General features: G+C 42.3%; 1 protein-coding gene across 3 annotated transcripts in view; it reads right to left on the reverse strand.

The window, feature by feature from the left end:
- ELOVL7 (ELOVL fatty acid elongase 7) overlaps positions 1 to 16,798 on the reverse strand; it is a 33,247-nt gene extending 16,449 nt beyond the window's left edge. For 2 of the 3 annotated variants that reach the window (XM_074813300.1, XM_074813299.1), the window contains exon 1: positions 16,758 to 16,798. The gene's annotated coding sequence lies outside the window, so the exon portion shown is untranslated. The remainder of the gene's footprint in view (positions 1 to 16,757) is intronic. The other variant, XM_074813301.1, reaches the window with a different exon arrangement.
- Positions 16,799 to 18,202: the final 1,404 nt, after the last annotated feature.

Consider the following 18,202-nt stretch of genomic DNA (forward strand, 5'->3'; position numbering starts at 1 on the left):
TATAGAAGAGTAAAAAACCCCACACACAAGATAAACAACTAGCTTCTGCTTCAGGGAAAAAAAAAATTTTTGGAAGACTGCTTTTTTACAGTACAACCATGCTCTTAAGTAGTAACCTGATAACGCTTTGACCATAATACAGTCTTCCATAACATTTGGCAGTTCTGAAGTCTACAGAACTTATACTCTAAATGTGAGACTGGAAATATTTGGCCTGAAGGGACAAAGCCTGAGGGGCAGAGAAGGCCATTTGTTAAATATACAGCTTTAGTCCTTCATGCTGTAAATTCATCTGCAACATTAAGCATTTTTATAGCCACAGTTCAGTCAGGAAAATATGCATTTAGTTTACATACCTGCTAATCTACTTACAGAATCAGCACATCTGCACTTTTATTTCTAATGTTCCACTTTCTGCTTGTAACAAAATTTAAAAATGCAAGTAAAATGCACTAACAATAGGGAACTTTTTTTTTCAAATGCAGTGTCTAGATTGCAGTAAACTCTCTCAAAATTAGGGAAGTCACACTAGCAGACTCATTTTCAAAATTAGGTTATTTTAAATGACATATTGGAAGCAATTTACATGAACTTAAAAAAATGCAGTCATATAAGTTCAGTCTGCCCGGCTTGAAAAATACTAAAGAACATAGAGGCAGTCCTTTCAAGCACACACATCTGGGAAATAAGCACTGAAATTACCTCAAACACATGTGCAAGGTACTCAGCTGTTAGAAAGAAATAAGCCCTATTTTTCTTTTGTCTCCTTTTTATTTAAAAATGTCAATGGAAGTAATATTGTGCACCTAGGTTCAAGTCAGCTGCACAAATATAACTTCTGGAGACATCTTCAAACATATGTGTCTTCACCATTATAAAAATACAGAGTGTAAGTGAGGCAAAGGAGGGAAAGGGCTGTGTTAAAAGAGCAAGGTAATTTGCTGGCCTCTGGTTCCCTGCAGCTCAGCAGACAGCTGAAAGAGGCCACTAACTGGAGCTGAGTTAAGGCATACAGCTTTGCAGAACCAATTTCAAGTTGGACCATTACTTTTACTGGAGAGGCAAGGGTAGGTAAAATCATTTACACCAGCCAAAAATGCCACAAATACAACAGCAAACCATATGAGAATGCCTCATGATGACAAGTAGTAGGCAATAAGTTGTTGGAAGTACTCAAGTCTGGTTAGCACATAAAACTATTAGTGATTCTTGTAATGGGAATTACTGGTATGCCTCAAACATTCCTTATTTTTAAATGAGAACAAGAAGTTTCTCACATTTCTTTGTTTAACCCACATGAAAGATATTTGCCATTCCTGATGCTTATTTATTCCCCCACATAGTTTTTAAATACTAGAGTAGATGTCAAGATCTGCTTTTAAATAGTAATTTTACAAGTGTTACATTGATGGCTACTGAACAAAACAAGCAAACAAAAGAACCTGACAGAAAACCAAGCAAAATTAAACAATCTAATGAAAGCTCCATCACTTCAGAAAAATTATTCTAAAACTCAGTGGGAACTTAAAACACTTAAAGTGAAGAATTTGCATTAGAGAAGAAAGCTAATTATTACAAAGACAGACAAGCTACTTTTACAGGGAACCCTTAGCAGAAGAGTAGAGAATATGACAATGCAGTACAGACTTCAGTGGGATAATTTCCGCCCAAGACAGATCCCAAAAGCAAATGTTCTGGAGCATTACCCCCTGGCCCAACAAGCAGGTAATGACAGGGGGACCCTCCACCCCACAGAGCCCACTGGAAGATGGGGAAAGCCTGCAGAAAGCAATGGCCCATGCAGATCTCATTTCAAAATGATAGCTTAAGAAGTGACAGTAATATTGGCTCACATTGAGGCACAATTATGAAACTTTCATGTTTCAGAATCAGTACTATTCTTAATTCTGCTCTTAAGTTCAGAAGGCAATTAAATCAAAATGTTTCACAGATGGTATCTTGAGCTTTACCTGGGAAATACTGGCTCTGCCCTTCCTATTTCCCAAGGCTGTGTGCTTACATAATTGCAGTTATTTTAACTACATTACTCCCTTATGCCACATGGCAAACGTACATGCTGCCTATTACATTTGATGGATTACTCACCTATATTCTGCAACAAAGCTTTAAAATTTAGCTGGGTGTCGTCTGTTGTTATGAATTTCCATGAGAGAAGTTTCCATCATCTTCCCCATCCTTTACGTCTTCTCTCAACCACCCAGCCCATTTTTTAAAAGATTCATCTCACAGTCAAGTTGGCTACATCCTGCTTAGCATTAGGTGGCCTTTTCTTTTTTGATAATATTGCTTTTAAACACTGTTCCTGTTAGATAACAGTTCTGGCCAAGTGAGTGACAGAAAGAAGGTAGGCAAGGCAGCTCTACACAACTGAGGTACTTTGAGAAATTTCCAAGTTTTAAGAGATCTATTAGTTAGTCATTACCTTGATTAAGTGTCAAACTTTGTCTTTGAAGCAAGTCCACTCTAAAACAAAATTCGTAACTCCTTAGAGTGCATCAACAGTATCTGCATGTATATTATAGAGTAGACATTGGGGAGAGAATAGAAAGTTTCAAAATAAATAAAAATTCCTTCTAAAAAAGTGGAGATCCCAAAAACAGATGAAAGAGGTTTAGAAACTATTATGACAACATCTACCTGTAAAATTCCCCATTGGAATTATTCAATAAGAGATCTAATACACTCACCCCTTACTGAATTATTTACACAGCACCTCTTTATTTAATGTTTTGCTTTTCAAATTAGCATCAAATCTGTCATTCACCAAAGCAAATAAAGCAGTCTGTAAACAGCAGAGCTAGTGAAAAGACATTTCATTTCAATCACACTTTAGATTGGTTTTCTGCCAGACTAATGGATTTCCCATTCTGATGTTGGGTAAAATAAAGACTAATTTGTATTTCCTTCCACACCTGCCTATAAATTGGTAAAAGAACTGATACAGCAGACTTCACAGCAAGGCTAAACACTGGCAATAGGCGTAGAAAAGACCCTTCCTATGAGAATTATTTCAAGGGTACAGCCCCATTGTGTACCCAACTCCAAGCCAGAATCACATGGGCATTCTCCTGGTCCACATACACTGATCCACTCACCAGCAACAGCTGAACAGAGAAGCCCCAGTGTACAGTCCCACAGCATCACTGCCAAAGTTTGGTCTGGTCCTCAGACAGCTGCAGGATAAGTCACAGCAGCTCACTGACCCAACTGAAAGCTTAGTCTTTTGAGAAAAAACTATTTTTCAGTCAACTTGGACCTGAAAGGCTGAACCGGCTTGTGCAAAGGAAACATTGAGACACATGGACTGGGATGTCGCAGGCAAGGAGAAAGTTGGGAGGAGCAGCCCTATCATAGATCCCTTTAAACTGATAGTGAAATGACATAGGGTGGACACAGGATCATCATGTTCAGTCATGCATACTCATAGACAAGCATGTACTAGATCCATAGTCAAGCAGTTCACACACTGCACTTCAGCAAGCCATCACCACCCATCAAAAGCCACAAGGGACACTCTACAACATGAGAACCAAAGCCACAAAAATTACATTGTGCTACAGGAAGGCAGGAAAATATCTGGCATCGCCAGTACCTTAAATGCATCACCTGGGGTTGCAGTAATGCATGTGAAATCTTAGGGACTAATGTCCCACATGACATAGAAAGACACATCAAGTCCGAACAGTCCCTGCAATCATAGCCTGGAAGGAAGTTTCTTTACAAGTTTGAACCCAGTTATCAGTTTAATTCAAGTATGAGAAAGACTTTGGGCAGGCCCCTGAAAAGACTCCTACTTTCACTTGTGAAGTGAACACCATGGATATTAGTGTATCTTCCCAAGGCTTCTCTCCCCATATTGCCAATCTTTCAGAGAAAGGCAAAAACATAAGCAGGGGGAAAAGCTCCTAGAATTTTAACTTATCAGTACCCCCCCCTGCCTTTACCAAAAACTCTTCACTTGAGCATGTGCATGTCAGCCATCCTGCAGTCAACTAGTCTCACCTGCCTACTCTGCTGTGGTGAGTAGTTCCTGCACCCAGCTTAGGACAGAAGCTCTTTTCATTGGTCCTCCAGTGCATGACTTGCATTTGGTTCTTTTAAGTTTGATTCTGGCTCAGTAATGCCAGCTCACCTAGCCCTGCCTACATGGTGAGCCCTGTGGCACATAGTACATGACAACTTTCACCTAAAAGTGAAATAAGGCTCACCTATGACGTAATTCTCACTTCCATTATGATATATCATTAAGCTTATCAAAGATTTTTGTCAAAGTATTGATTTAGTAATTGGACCATATCCAACTCATGTTAATCTCCTCCTTATCCAAAGGACTTAACAGATTCTCGTTTTTCCTCTTTGCTTATTATGTAACTGGAAAACTTTCAAGACCAGATCAACTTAACTTTGGGTCAGTTTAAACAGGCTTTTGCAAAATGAGAACCAGGGGCTAGAGAGCAGTAACACAATCTATTTTCAGCTGTGCTACACAATCACACTAACTCATACACCCCGTGCTCCTAGTCATTCCTCTACAAGCCAACATCTCTGTAATATGCTGAGCTTTTAACCATTCTGTTTTTTTTTTCCTCTACAGCAAAGACAAAATATATGTAAGAATTACTTACAGTTGTGGTGTTTTTAAAGTGCATACACATCATTAGTAACCAAGCAAACCAGAATACAAAATTCTGTACTGAACTAGAGGGGTAAGGAGTGGTATCCACCTGCACTGCAAAGATAGCAGAGTCTTTAACCTGCACAGGAAGTACATTATTTTTAAGATACAATTTATAGGTAAGTTCTAAAAAGGTAGACGGAGTATGAGTGCTAACTAAATACTTTGAATGAAAGGGGTCAAAGATGTCTGATGACATCAAAAGTTTGCATTTTATAAACCTAAAAATGAAGAGGCTTTGTGGATGCATCCACAAAATAGGACTAGTGACATTTAATTTCTTCTCATGGTGGTGATGAAAATTGCTTCTTTTGAATACATACTGTAGTTATTTGAATGCTTTGGTAAGACTCTTCAGCTTTCTACTGGACACCCCTTTCAAGGTGAAGCATATGGAATGCAAGTAAGAGCATCCTCATATCAGTTACATCAATACCTTCCCAACATACCTGACAAAGGGCGGGCCACAGTAAAACAGACTCAGCTAACATTGCCAAGATCCGTGATCTGTCTAAAGCTCTCCCTCCTTCTCCTCTGTGAAACCATTACCCGTGGTCTGTATCATTCTTGAATCTCCAGGTAGGATGGCTTAGAGTTGACTATAGTTATGAGAACTATAGCTTGTATCTACCTGTCTGATTAAAGTAGCCCATGTCAAACTATGAGAAGGGATGTGAGACCATTCTCTTCCTTCTGCAGCAAGCTGAGTCACAATTGGCTCCTTCATGTCATCTATCATCATTAACAGTTAAGAGTTAATGCATTATCTCATACATTCAATTCATTACAGTAGAAGCAGTTTGTTACCAAGAACCATTAAAGAACTTAGTTTGTGTTCACCCATCACTTAATAGATCAATGAAATAAATTGTCATGAAATAGTCACAGTGGGGGGCACTCCACTCCATGGAAGCTAAACAGGGAAAGAAATGCAGAGCTAGACTTCAGCTTCCAGTGAAGACTTCTTAAAACAAATGGAAACACGACTTGTTGCACAGCTAACATCTTGCTAATCTAGCCAACGCCAATGGATAAAAAGCAGACAAGCCCTCTTACTTCCAAAAACATCCTGTAACCACGTAATCAATGGCAATGTACCTGTAGCTATTCAGCACTAAAGAAAAATAAATACGGAAAGATTAGACCATAAATTTCACCTGTGGTAGACAAAGACAGGGAGACAGTGCTCTTTTGTAACATAAAAGTACGGTAGAAAGGAGTTTCATAGGAAGGGGAGATAAAAAGATATATGTAATTACCTTAAGAACATAATATTCACCTTAAGAAAGAAGAGATGAGCAAGTGAAAAGCCTTCATTATCAAAGGAAGAGGTAATTTTTACACTCACATCTTGCCTAGCATACGCTCAACTCAGCTACTGCCACTGTAGTTGCTGTGGCAAAATGACATTGCAAAGTCAATGTCATTTTATGGAACTTTTATTGCACCATGTAATCTTGCTGGGAGTTGCAACATACTTTTTTGTTCACTCTTTAGTGCAGCAACTTACAAGAGCTGGACTGCTCCCACATCACTCTCTCATGCTGAGGCTAGCTAATTTCCTTTACCATTGTTTCCCACTGCCTTGCACTTGCCCAACTTACCCACCCTCTGGGTCCTAGGTGGTTATCCTAGGCAGCGAAATAATGCACCACTCCTGCTCCAATTTTGCGTGCACTGCATTAGGCAGACATAAATTCTAAAGGCAGCTGACCTAGAACTGACATCCCGCCACCTTTTTTTAAGCTACAATGCAGCATAGCAGACATACTGTTGAGCACTGTAAACATCAGCAACTGCATCCTCCTTAGGAGACTCTTTCAAAAGAAAGCTAGAACCAGCTGTGCCCACACATTCTGCAATGACCCACATAGACCACCCATGAACTTTGGCAAGTGTGATGCAGGCAGTGGCTGCATAGCAAGAGGTGATGGCAGAGCTTTAGGGTGACAAAAGCCATGTTAAAGGAAATCTGTGCTAAATGTTTTAAAGTCTCAAAACACTCCCCCTACCCCAATAAGCGTGCTGACAGTATCATAAAAAAAGCTGCCGCTCCCAAATTCAGTCTTGGCACATCAACTACTGTTGTGAATGCGCTTTCTGGAGTGCTCCAGGAAGCTACTACACTGCCACATCCTAAATCTTTCCAGTCTGGAGCTGGTAATTTGTACAGCTGCAGTTGGAGGTTCCAAATCACAGAGGGATATGCAAAGAGATATTAAGGCCTTGGGTTTTTGTTTTTTTAGCTGTTGAAATCAACATTCTTCAGCATGATGAAAGGTCTAGTTAATCACTACAAAACATACTCAAGAATATCAGTGTCAGGCAACCCATGAAGGCACATTATACCATTGTTTGGAGACTCAGGCCTCTCCGCCAGAACAACTAAACAGAGTAGTAAGAACATGAATAGACTTCTAATTTCTCCCAGTGCTCCTGTTTTTTCTCCTGCATCCCAAAGAAAATCTCCACTTAAAAAAAAATAATTAGTTTACACTTGACCAGTTACTGCAGAAGTGAAATATAGTTTCAGAAATGGAGGTGAAGTGGAAAAGCCAGGTGTTTTCCCAGTAAGTGCCTGTTGATGTTGAACTCTGTACTTAAGGGAGGAATCACAGAAGGACGGAGAACAGATGGCAAAGAGACATCTGAATGTTAGGGACAGCTGGAGGAAGTGACCCTGCAGACTCATCCTGCAGTCAAAGCCACTTGTCAAGGTTGCATTGTGCTTATATTTTGAGTCCAGGGATGAATGCATGGAAATTAGTATATTATAAAACCCCATTTGATTTTGTTTGAGTAAGCTTTTGGGTACTATTCAAGCCATCTTGAATGCTCTTTACACTACTTCATGGTTGATAACTTTCCACAGCATCCTTCCCTTTTGAGGTGTCTGCACCCCTTAGAGAGTGATCCAGTTTGACAGAGGTTGGGCACACGGTGTGAACACAAGAATGGGGGCACCTTTGCTTCGACTCAGTACTAACAGCAGTTCCAGAAACACTTTTTTCCGCTTGCTGTGCAGGTACCCTCCTAAGGGCCACAGAAGTGCTGGACTTCCAAAGGGTTCCCATGAAAGCCCTGGGTGTCAGGACTTAACAAACAGTATTGAATAGGAACATTCATAGCTGCCTACAAGCATTAGAGAGAGGAAACATACAGTCAAGGTGACTCAGAGCAGTTAAAGGCCTATGGAGACAAATGAAAAAGGTTGCTCCAAGGGCAAAGCAATGCTGCATGGGACAGTACCCAGATGACAACTTAAGCTCAAAAGCTTACATGAAAACAAAACTCTTCATCACCAAAAAACATTGACTGAGTTGATTAGCAAAATTGTCTTACAACATTTTTTAAAACCACATCCTTTTATAAAAATCCAATTTTAAAAATATCAGTCATTTGTTCAACTTCCAAGCAATCAGCATGCAGGAGTTTGCATAATACAAAATGCAAAGTAGACACTGATATTATGTGCAAAATATATTAATGACATTACACAGCTGTGAAGGTTTACTGCTGCTCCAGATCTAGTTAGCTAGACCTCAGTTCCTTTGCTAAGCGGACTTTTTAAGTTTTCATTATTTTGCACTTTCAGGAAGCTCAAGAAGAGCGTATAAAGCAGCATTATGCAGGCTGTGAGTTTGTAACAGTTGAGCTTTTTAAAATCAGCTTAAAACAAATAACTTCACAGAAGAACAGAATGAAACGCCACATTAAAGCACAGGTTTAATCACAGGTACGGTGTAAGGATTTTCCATCTTCTATGAGTATTTTCCACTACTACAGTAGAGTGTGGTTTTTATCATCTTTCCAAGCATTCAGAGACCACCCAGGACCACAAGACATCACTGCAGTTTAAAACAGATCAGCTCAGCCAGAGAGCATGTAGGGATGAACCACCTACATCTGACCAAATCAACTGCACTAATTTTTTTTCCCCTCTTTACGATTCTGAAAGATTGCCAAATACAAATAGCTCAAAAAAACGTATCACATCAACAAAGTGCATTAGGCAATGGATGCATCACATCAGAATAACACAGGAGACAATACCACTTCCAGTGCAGACGCTTGGCAAGCAGCAGAGTACTCAGCCCAATACTAATATTCCTGTAAAACACTAGTATAAAAGGAACAGACAAGTGTCTAATAGTCTACTCAGCATGCAACAGCAGTAAAAGGGAAGAAAACTGGACTGTCTCCAGTAAAAAGAAAGATTAGGTTTATATATAACTATGCATTTAAGTTATCAAAAAAGGTCTTAGATAGCATTTTTTACATACAGGTTTCAGTGCTTTGCAGAAGAGGTCAGTGTGTTTGGTTGACTCTTTGTATGGAGCACTCAGTCACCAGAGAAAAAGGAGCACCTTTTCCATCAGTGAGCACAGGAAAGCTGTGAACAAAACTAGTGTTGGGTGCCAGTTCAGTATTCCAGTTACTATGCAAAACTACCAGGCCACACACCACTTTCCAAACCTAAAGCAACACCACAGCCCTCATCACTCAAGCAGGCTTCTAAGCACAGTGGTTTGTCTTCACTCTTCTACCTCACTTCAGGATGATTTTATTGTTCACAATCAAACCAAGGATTTGCTTTCACCCATACTCACTGTCTTCCATATACAACATATAGCTGCAAGTTCATCCAGCTGACTATATCCAAAAAGCATGGTGCTTTCCCACTGACTGGAATGGAGGACTAGACCTCTTCCCACTGCTGTTGTCTCAACAAGTGAGCCAAGGTCATATAATTTCACCATCTGTTAAAGCAGCTCTCCTGCTTATCACAGAAGTCCTTCTAGATTTAGTTAAGTTTTGTCTGATGCTCCAGCACCTTGGATGAAAGCAACCAATGGCATGCAATCACACTTGACAAAATTATGTATAAAATCTCTACAGGATAAAAGCAAGTACACCGAATTGCACAACTTGCACAGCTACAGAGGCAATTTTCCATTCCATACTTTTAAACGTAGTTCAAATTGGGTATCTAAGCTGTTCAGTTTTAAAATACAATAGCAACCTCATTTCAACAGATACGAAAAACTCCAGACCAAATTAGAGCTCAGAATGGTCCAGTCCATGTTCAGGAATCTTTTTTCTGCAAATTTCAGATAAGCTTCCCTAGTTGATCAAGTGGACCACTTCAGTTTATGAGAAGAAGTTTCAGGATAACCTGAAATTCAGCTGGAGGATTTTTCACCCCCTAAGATTTCAAACACTCATTAAAGTACTTCCTGAAGGAAGGCACAGAGAGCTCTGTGTTTTGCACTATGTTTTGCTCCTATGTTTTACACACCCTCCTCCAAAATGTAAGAGTGGTGTTCGTGGTTAGAAGCAAAAATGAGTGTATTTCCTGAACCCCAGAGCTATGCACAAAGTTACTTACAGCCTTGCCTTAGAGTTTTATCACTTTGTGTAAAACTAAACTCAAGCAGACTCTTCTTTAACATCCTAACTTGGTACAGAACAAAAGGTGCTACAGAAACAATGTTGTTAGCACAATAGTAGTAATGTAAGTGACCAAAGGAATTGATAACTGTAACAAAGCTTCTGAGTAATACAGCTCAAAAGTAGTTTTGTGAAAGGTTTAATTTCAAAGTTGACAGTGAACACTGAGCTTAACTCCATCAGCCCCTTAGCTTTTTGGACACTGTCTTCTACACATGTCAGTCACAAAAGACAAGGGTGGACAAGGCATTTCCAAAGCACATTACAATAACTTCATTAAGCTTGACAGACCCTTTCTGTACAGTTAAAGTTTCAAAAGTCAACCTTTTATTTCAGTAACGAAAAGACAAGCCACAGAACCCCACTACAAAAGTGATTAAAGTATTTAATCCAGATATTTCCAACTGTACATCTAAACAAACAAAAAGGGGATTGTAGTGGATGTTATAAATGCAAATACTGTAAAATACACCAAAGTATTCACTTGCAACATACCTGAATCTAAGTAATTTTCACCTGTACAGGAAAAGGCAACATTACCAGCTACTACTTCTCTGACCAGACTATAGACATCTCCATGCTGCACACCCCCATCTATTCATAATCATAGAATGGTTTGAGTTTGAAGGGACCTTAAAGATCATCTAGTTCCAACCCCCCTGCCATGGACAGGGACACCTTCCACTAGACCAGGTTGCTCAAAGCCCCGTCCAACCTGGCCTTGAACACTGCCAGGGAGGGGGCAGCCACAGCTTCTCTGGGCAACCTGTTCCAGTGTCTCACCACTCTCACAGGGAAGAATTTCTTCCTTAAATCTAATCTAAATATACCCTCTTTCAGTTTAAAATCATTACCCCTCATCCTATCCCTACACTCCCTGATAAAGGCTTCCTGTAGTTTCCTGTAGGCTCCCTTTAATGCTGCATGTTAAACAAATACTGCAGTATTTACTTAACAGAATAAATGAGCACATCTGATACACCCTGATACTCTTGATGATTCAGCCAATAGCTTTCATTAAAAGCAATACAAAAAAAAAAATTTACCAAAAGAAAACAACTGAAAATATTGGCTGTGAAGTGTTTTCAAAAAAATCAGATACATTTGACAAATATTTTATTTCAAACTTTAACTAAACATAAACAACTCCTCCCCCCCTCCCCCCAAAAAAAAAAAAAGATCTTTTCTCCTCCACCAGTGACAACACTTCTAAACCAAGATGTTTCTCCTTCCCTGTTGCCTTGCACTCTGCTCGTGTACACATCAAAAAACATCAGCATCAACTAGTGGTAACAATTTCCAGGCACTTTACTTTTTAACAGATCAGGCAAAAACCAATTAAAAAAAACCCTCTACTTGTCACCTCAAATAACTTTACTGAAAGAAAGTGCACAGTACCAACATGAACCATACCCACAGTCTAAAAGCATACAGAGAGGCATTGAATCAGGTTTTTGTGACTTTGTTTTAAGCCATTTCAGGACTGAAGATACAATGCAAATTTTTTTCCAAATCAACAAACTGATCTTTGTGTTTCAGATTCCAGCAAGAGTTGTCTCCTCCTTTTGTTAGAAAACAAAGAATAAAAGAAATAGAGTTATTCTTAGTAAGCTATATTTTTATCTCAGACATACCCATAAACTCAGAATGCTGTCACTGGGATAGAAACATTCTTTTGAATTCCAGTCCGGGAGATGCCTGTAGAAATTTAACAACTTTTCGCACTGTACATACCATTCCTTTGTTCAACATTTTGCAGTGCACCAGTTACTCATATTCACACACATTCGGTGAGGTACTGCTTTAAATAAACAAAACAACAAATTTGAATAGAGACTCCAGGCACAGGGTCCAGTGTGCAAGGCAGCATATCAATATAAGAGATAATCCAAACTACAAAGAATTCACAATACAACTAAACGCACACATGCAGCGTGTAGAAATTCACACAGCTGCTACCAGCAGTTTCTCTTGAGCATAGCCTGCTCAAGCAGAGCAAGTCTGACTGTTTACAGGGTAAGTTTGCAATTATAAGAGCACTTTTAATGGTAGCAATGTCATTTTAATAAACTTCTCCCTTGTTGTAATCATACCTGCTCCTATGTTACCTTTGGCTTGTGCTGGAATAACCACTTTTCTGGCTGCATAATAAAACAGATTGGGAAAAAGACCCAGGGCAGGGGAGACAGCCTCACAGAAAAGGAAAGGGTATTCTTAACCCAGACCAGTTCCTCAGTGCTTTTCAGCACCAGCCTTCACCAAGGGTTATACCAGCACAACAGAAAGGTGACACAAGGGCAAAAGCACTTAGGATAAAAGAAATGCTGGTGAAACTACACCACCAGCCTAAGTTGGTATCATAAGCAGAGTGGAGATAAGAGACTTGTTCACTGCTTTTACCATGACGAGTAATATATAGCTTTGACACAGTTAAGAGGGGCAATCTGAACACCATTACTCCTTGCAAATAAAAGGATTCATATTTTATTGACACATATTTTTGTCCTCCTTCTGACATCTGTGACACTCTGCAGGTGGAACCCAGAGCTTGCTTTGGGCTGGACAGTCTTTACAAGTAGTTTTTAAGGGATTGGTTTTGTGTGCTAGATCATGATTTCAAAGTTAAAAATGCTACTGAAATTCAGTTCCTCAGATTGTCATCCAGAACCAAGACAACAACCAAGACACTTTTAAACCTGTGCTGCTCTAAACTCTGTATTCTTCTCACACTATGCAATTTATGAACTACTTACATGTCTCTTCTAGTCAACTTCTTCAGTGATAAAAGGTTTTGTGTACTCATCATAAGCAAACACAACATAAATAGCAGAACAAAAAAAGTAAAAATCAAGACATACATCAACAGACATACAGAAAGCATTTTACTACAGGAATTTAGTAAAGAGGAGACAAAAAAAACCCCCAACCTATTCAACATTTCTAGTTCAATGGTCAGCATTAAACACTGAAACCAAAGACAGGTAGAGAAAAGAGACACCTGAGTTGCTCTTGTGTCTCCCATCAGCAAAAACTTACATATTTAATTTCAGCTGAAATAGTTGAAATTCAAAAAAAAGTAAAAAATAAAGCATTAGAAGGATAGAAAAAAATTCTTAACTTCTGCATAACTTGCAACTCTGCAAAACTTCTTGTAAATTGAACATGTGACAACAGGCTACAGAAAATAAAAACTATTGTATGACCCTTTGGCTTTTATTTTCTTGCCTGTTAAAGGGACTACACTAAAAAAGTACAATCAGGTTTACAAAAGGAATTATTTTCTTAATGCAATGCTTTTGTTCTAATAATTTGATATTTTCAAGGGGTAAAAGGTTTACTTTTTACCATTTAGACTGCACTTGCCCTCTAGATGCAGCACTGAGCCTGGGTACCAGAGGGAGGCCCCCAGGCAAGCACATGGGACCTGTTCCCTAGCACTGTCCAACAATGCAGAGTAACTACCCACCTTTTAAATACCAAGTAAAGTAATTTTAAGTGAGCAGAAAGATCCTAAAATCAAACCCAAAACAACAGTGAAGCTTTTGTGACATGCTTTAAATCTATTTTATGGCAACAATTATTCTTAATTTTGGAACAGCCTCTATTCATTTCCCAGTGCTTAGCTCCCATCCCTTTCCACCTCGGAGGCAGCTTCCAAGCACAGACTAGCTTCCTCCTAAATACTCAGAAAGGCCTACCAGAACTGCTGTTTGAAGCATTCATAAATTGCAATAGAGAAAAACATAATAAAATCTGTCAGTTCTCAAACTTCATATATACTTGGGCATTGAGGAAACTGATAAAAACACTGCACCTATGTGTGTCATCTGCTGTGACTTCAGGAAAGAAAACCAGAACAACGAAGAGCTGCAGAGAGGGACAGAGGAATAGTGAGAGGAATGGAGTATTTCTTCCTTTTCAGCTACCCAGGCTTTGGGAAGTAACTTAAAGCTTTACAGATCCACTAGTCTGAAGTCAATATGACTGTTGGGCTATAAAATTATTTTTACAAAGTCATGTTGTGCCACTGAAGATTGCACCACCCCATCTATTCATCCTTGCCTATGTGCCATAGCTCTACTACCCATATTTTACAAATGGTCCTTAATCCACTTCACACAAAGCAAGTCAGATTAGTTTAACCCATAGTCAGGAGCTAAACGATCTCATTTGGGTTGGGGCAGACCAGAGAGATCACACCCCCTTTCACGAGAATTACAGGGCGACAGCCTCTGACAGCCATGCTGAGACAGAGGGGTATCAGGGAGAGAGAGATGCCACCTGAAGTCTGCCAAATTAGGTCCAGATTACAAACAACATGATTTCACAAGCAGCTAATGAAGATCCAGGAAGGGATCCTGGCTTCCTTCCACCTCCTGCACCTGAACACAACAGAAACTTCCCTCACCACACATGCGGTGCCTCCCATGCCCATCCCATGCGCTGCTCACCCCTCTGCCTTGCTCCGCATCTGCCCACCCCTCCAGAAATCTGTGGGTTAAGCACCCAGACAGGAGCAGGCCAGAGAAGGACATAAGTATTAAACCAGAAGCACTGGGCAGAAGTAGATTCAAGAGGAAGATCAGGAGTTCAAGGTAGCAAAAAAATGTTTATTGCAGTGGAACTAAACAAAGCCAGGAAGGGCACAGCATGGCAAAGGGAGCACAGGCAGCAAAGGTCATCAAGTCATGTAAGGATACAGAAACGTACCTGATTAATTCTTTTACTGGTATGTAATTAGTTGATAGATATTTCATGGTATTTGGCAAGCTTCATAACTAGTTAAGTCCTATTTGGCATGTATTACTTGACTAATACCATGGCAGATTTCCCAACGCATTCCATAAATATTGCTTCCTGTACCATAACCTGCCTCACTCTACTGGTAAAAAATACTATTTAATAGAAAGTTGATTGATACATTGAAATGAAATACCATAAAGTTGCATTATTCCCCACTCTTGCCACAGAGGTTCTGCCTAGGAAGATTTTAAGCCTAGGTTTCACTAGGTTTTCACATCCTAGCTCTTTGTACTTTTTATTCAAGCAAATGTGTAAGTATAAGTGCTCCCATTCCTCAGTGAGGCATTTTCAGGGTATGTCCGCACTGCCTAACGCGGTGTCGATAAACAAGGATGCTACCTCTCCCTGAGGGAGCTCCAAGGCAGCCTGAAAGCTTCCCGGGCAGCAACCCAGATGCTGAGCAGCAGAGTAAGTCAGGCAGCACACAGTTCCCAGGCTGCTCCCAACAACCAGAAAAACTCGTTCAAGCTTCTCCCACATGGCAATGTTCAGTACAGTCCTACACACTGTCTGGAAAGGACTGAGTTACAATGGAGTAAGTAAGAGGGTATCTATACACAGCTGTAAGGTTTCTGGTTTGTCTGAACAGCTTTAGTTCACTTAGCTTGATTTCCTACACAAGCAAGCAAAGAAATCAGTAAGAGTTGGTCTGCAGCGTCACTATGACTTTTCAAGCATTACACAATTCTTTCTTTGTGGCAGCAACACCCAAACTCCAAAGCACCAACGTACTTAAAACATATTTACAAATTAAGTATCAATGTACTTACAACACCCAAACAACATACATGATATCCACAGTTGCAAAGGGTAAGTCCAAGAGACTGGCCCAATGCAGCCTTGTCAGCCACACGAGCCAGCACCCACACGTTTCCTCAGATCATGCTGCTGCTGCTGCCGGTCCTTAAGGAAAGGCCCACCACACACAGCAGCAAAGGAGACCTGTCTCTGAGGAGAAGGAAGGCAGCAGGCCAGACAGATGCTCCTTCAACTTGCCAGACAACCCCTGACTAGACATCATCCCTCCAGCCCTACATTTTAATATCATCATCTCAAGTATATGGGCCACACCTTGCTGCCTCCAACCTTTGCCCCTGCAGAGAAAGAAGCATCCATTTCTTGATGCCTGGGACCACTCTTGTCTCTGGGGGGTGAGTGGGGGAAAAGACATTTTTCGAGAATAAAATCGCTGATGCAGCCTCCTGCACAAGGTGGAGGCCATCCCCACGCCTCATCCTTGGCGTGACTTGTTCTTCAAGACAGGAGGATGAGCTCAGTGCAGTCGGGGCACTGCCAGAGGGCTTGGACGGACAGGCACCACAGGGCGTGGGGCACGGCCAGAAGGTTTGGGGGCCAGGTGTGAGGTACAGCCAGGGGGGTGTGGGAACAAGCACCGTGGGGCACAGCTTGAAGGTCTGGGGGTAAGACACATCAGGGTGCAGAGAGCGACAGGGACCGGGGATGCTGGTGCAGGCACAGGACAAAGGGATTGGGGGGGGGGGGGGGGGGGGGGGGGCGTGGGAAGGCACAGCGTGGGACAGCCGGGGGTTTGCGGGAGAGGCGCGTGGGACGTGGGCGCAATCAGGGAGTTTTGGCAGCAGGTGTGCAGGAAGCACCCTCGAGCCCATCCCCACCCTCCTCCTCTTCCTCCCGCCCAGCCCTGCGCGCCAGAGACCCCGCGGAAGGACACCGGCGACTCCCCGTCTTAACACCACCCCGCGGCCGCGGAGGCCAGCGGGCAGGGAAGCACCGAGCCCCCGCTGCCGCCCCCGCCCCGCAGCTTCCCGCTCCCGCCGGGACCACTCACGCGACACCGGCGCGGCCCCTCCTGTCCCTGCAGCCGCTGGGCAGCAACTGCGCGGCGGGACGGCTCAGCCGGCGGGAAGGCGCCGAGGTGGGGGCGGCCACGCCCCCCCACGCCCGCTCGCCACGCCCCCCCGAGCGCCACGCCCTCCCAGCCGACGGCCACGCCCCCCCGGCGCCCGCTTGCCACGCCCCCTCTCTATCGCCACGCCCCCCTCGCCCGCTCGCCACGCCCCGCCGCTCTCCCACCTGTGCCCGGGGTCGTGCCGCAGACGCCGGATCACGGGCCTCGGCGCTCCCTCCCGACGGGCCGAGGGGGCGGTTCGTGCCCCTTCCCCCGCGGCCAGGCTCCCCGGGGTGCCGGGGCCGAGGAGAGGGAGGAGACCAGACCGCTGGTCCAGTCGAGCTGTTGCGGCACCTCCGCCGCGGCGCTCAGGGGTTTCTCCAGACGCCCCTCCACCGCCCGGTCCCCAGCGCTTGCTGCCAGCACGGAGAAGCGCGGAGCGCAGCGCGGCTTCCGACGCCGCTCCGGGATCGGTGGCAACACGAAGGAGACATAATATTTACTTGTTTTAAGAACCAAAGCACAACCGGTCAGCTTTAGCTCCATGCTTTAGGGCACACCCTCACCCCAGAAAGCCGGCAGTACTCCTCTCTCGGAAGCTAAAATGAAGATAACGCTTCCCAGCGCCTCCCATCCAGAGAAGTGTGGGGCACAAACGTGATGGGGAATTCCTAGTGTATAAATAGGAGCTCCGTTTATAGTTTGTTTGTCACTTTAGTTGACAGATAGAAATTACAGCTTTCTGAGATGGTTAGCATGGAGATGGTAGCTTGAGACAAAAGAAGAGGCAAAAACAAGGAGCAGGCAGAGGGTATGAATCCAAATTGAGGAAAAGAAGCAAACTCCTTTCATGATGTGCAGAAAAGTGCAAGATGGACTGTGAGCTGATGCCATGAAAAGAATACATAGTCAACGTGTAAGTGCAGAAGGGTCCTCTGAGTTGGAGGACAACAATAAACTCAAACAAGAAGTCGAAGACCACAACAGGCAGAACCAGCATAGAAAGCTTGTTAGGTGCGTGGAAATATAAGAGGCTGAAAAACAGGTAGTGGGATGGGGACGGAGAAACACAACTTGTAACAGAGATCCTGCAGAAACTCCACTAAGTGATTGATTAGGCTGGACATTAGGAGGGCTTTGACTTCTTAGATCTGCTTCATGATCCTATTGGAATTGTTAGGATTACAACAGATGAAGAAATCCTGGGGCTTTTGAAACAACATCTTAATAAGGCCAAAAAGGATATGTAGAAATATGATAATCCATTGAGCAATACTGTATGTCTCACCTAGGAGGGGAAAGTCATGAAACCAAATTAAAACACCCCAGCTCCCCACCCCCTTAATTTTCAGCAGAAAAAAAGCAGAACCTTTTATTTGATTTCT

Source organism: Strix aluco, chromosome Z (genome assembly GCF_031877795.1).
Source record: "Strix aluco isolate bStrAlu1 chromosome Z, bStrAlu1.hap1, whole genome shotgun sequence".
NCBI lineage: Eukaryota > Metazoa > Chordata > Aves > Strigiformes > Strigidae > Strix > Strix aluco.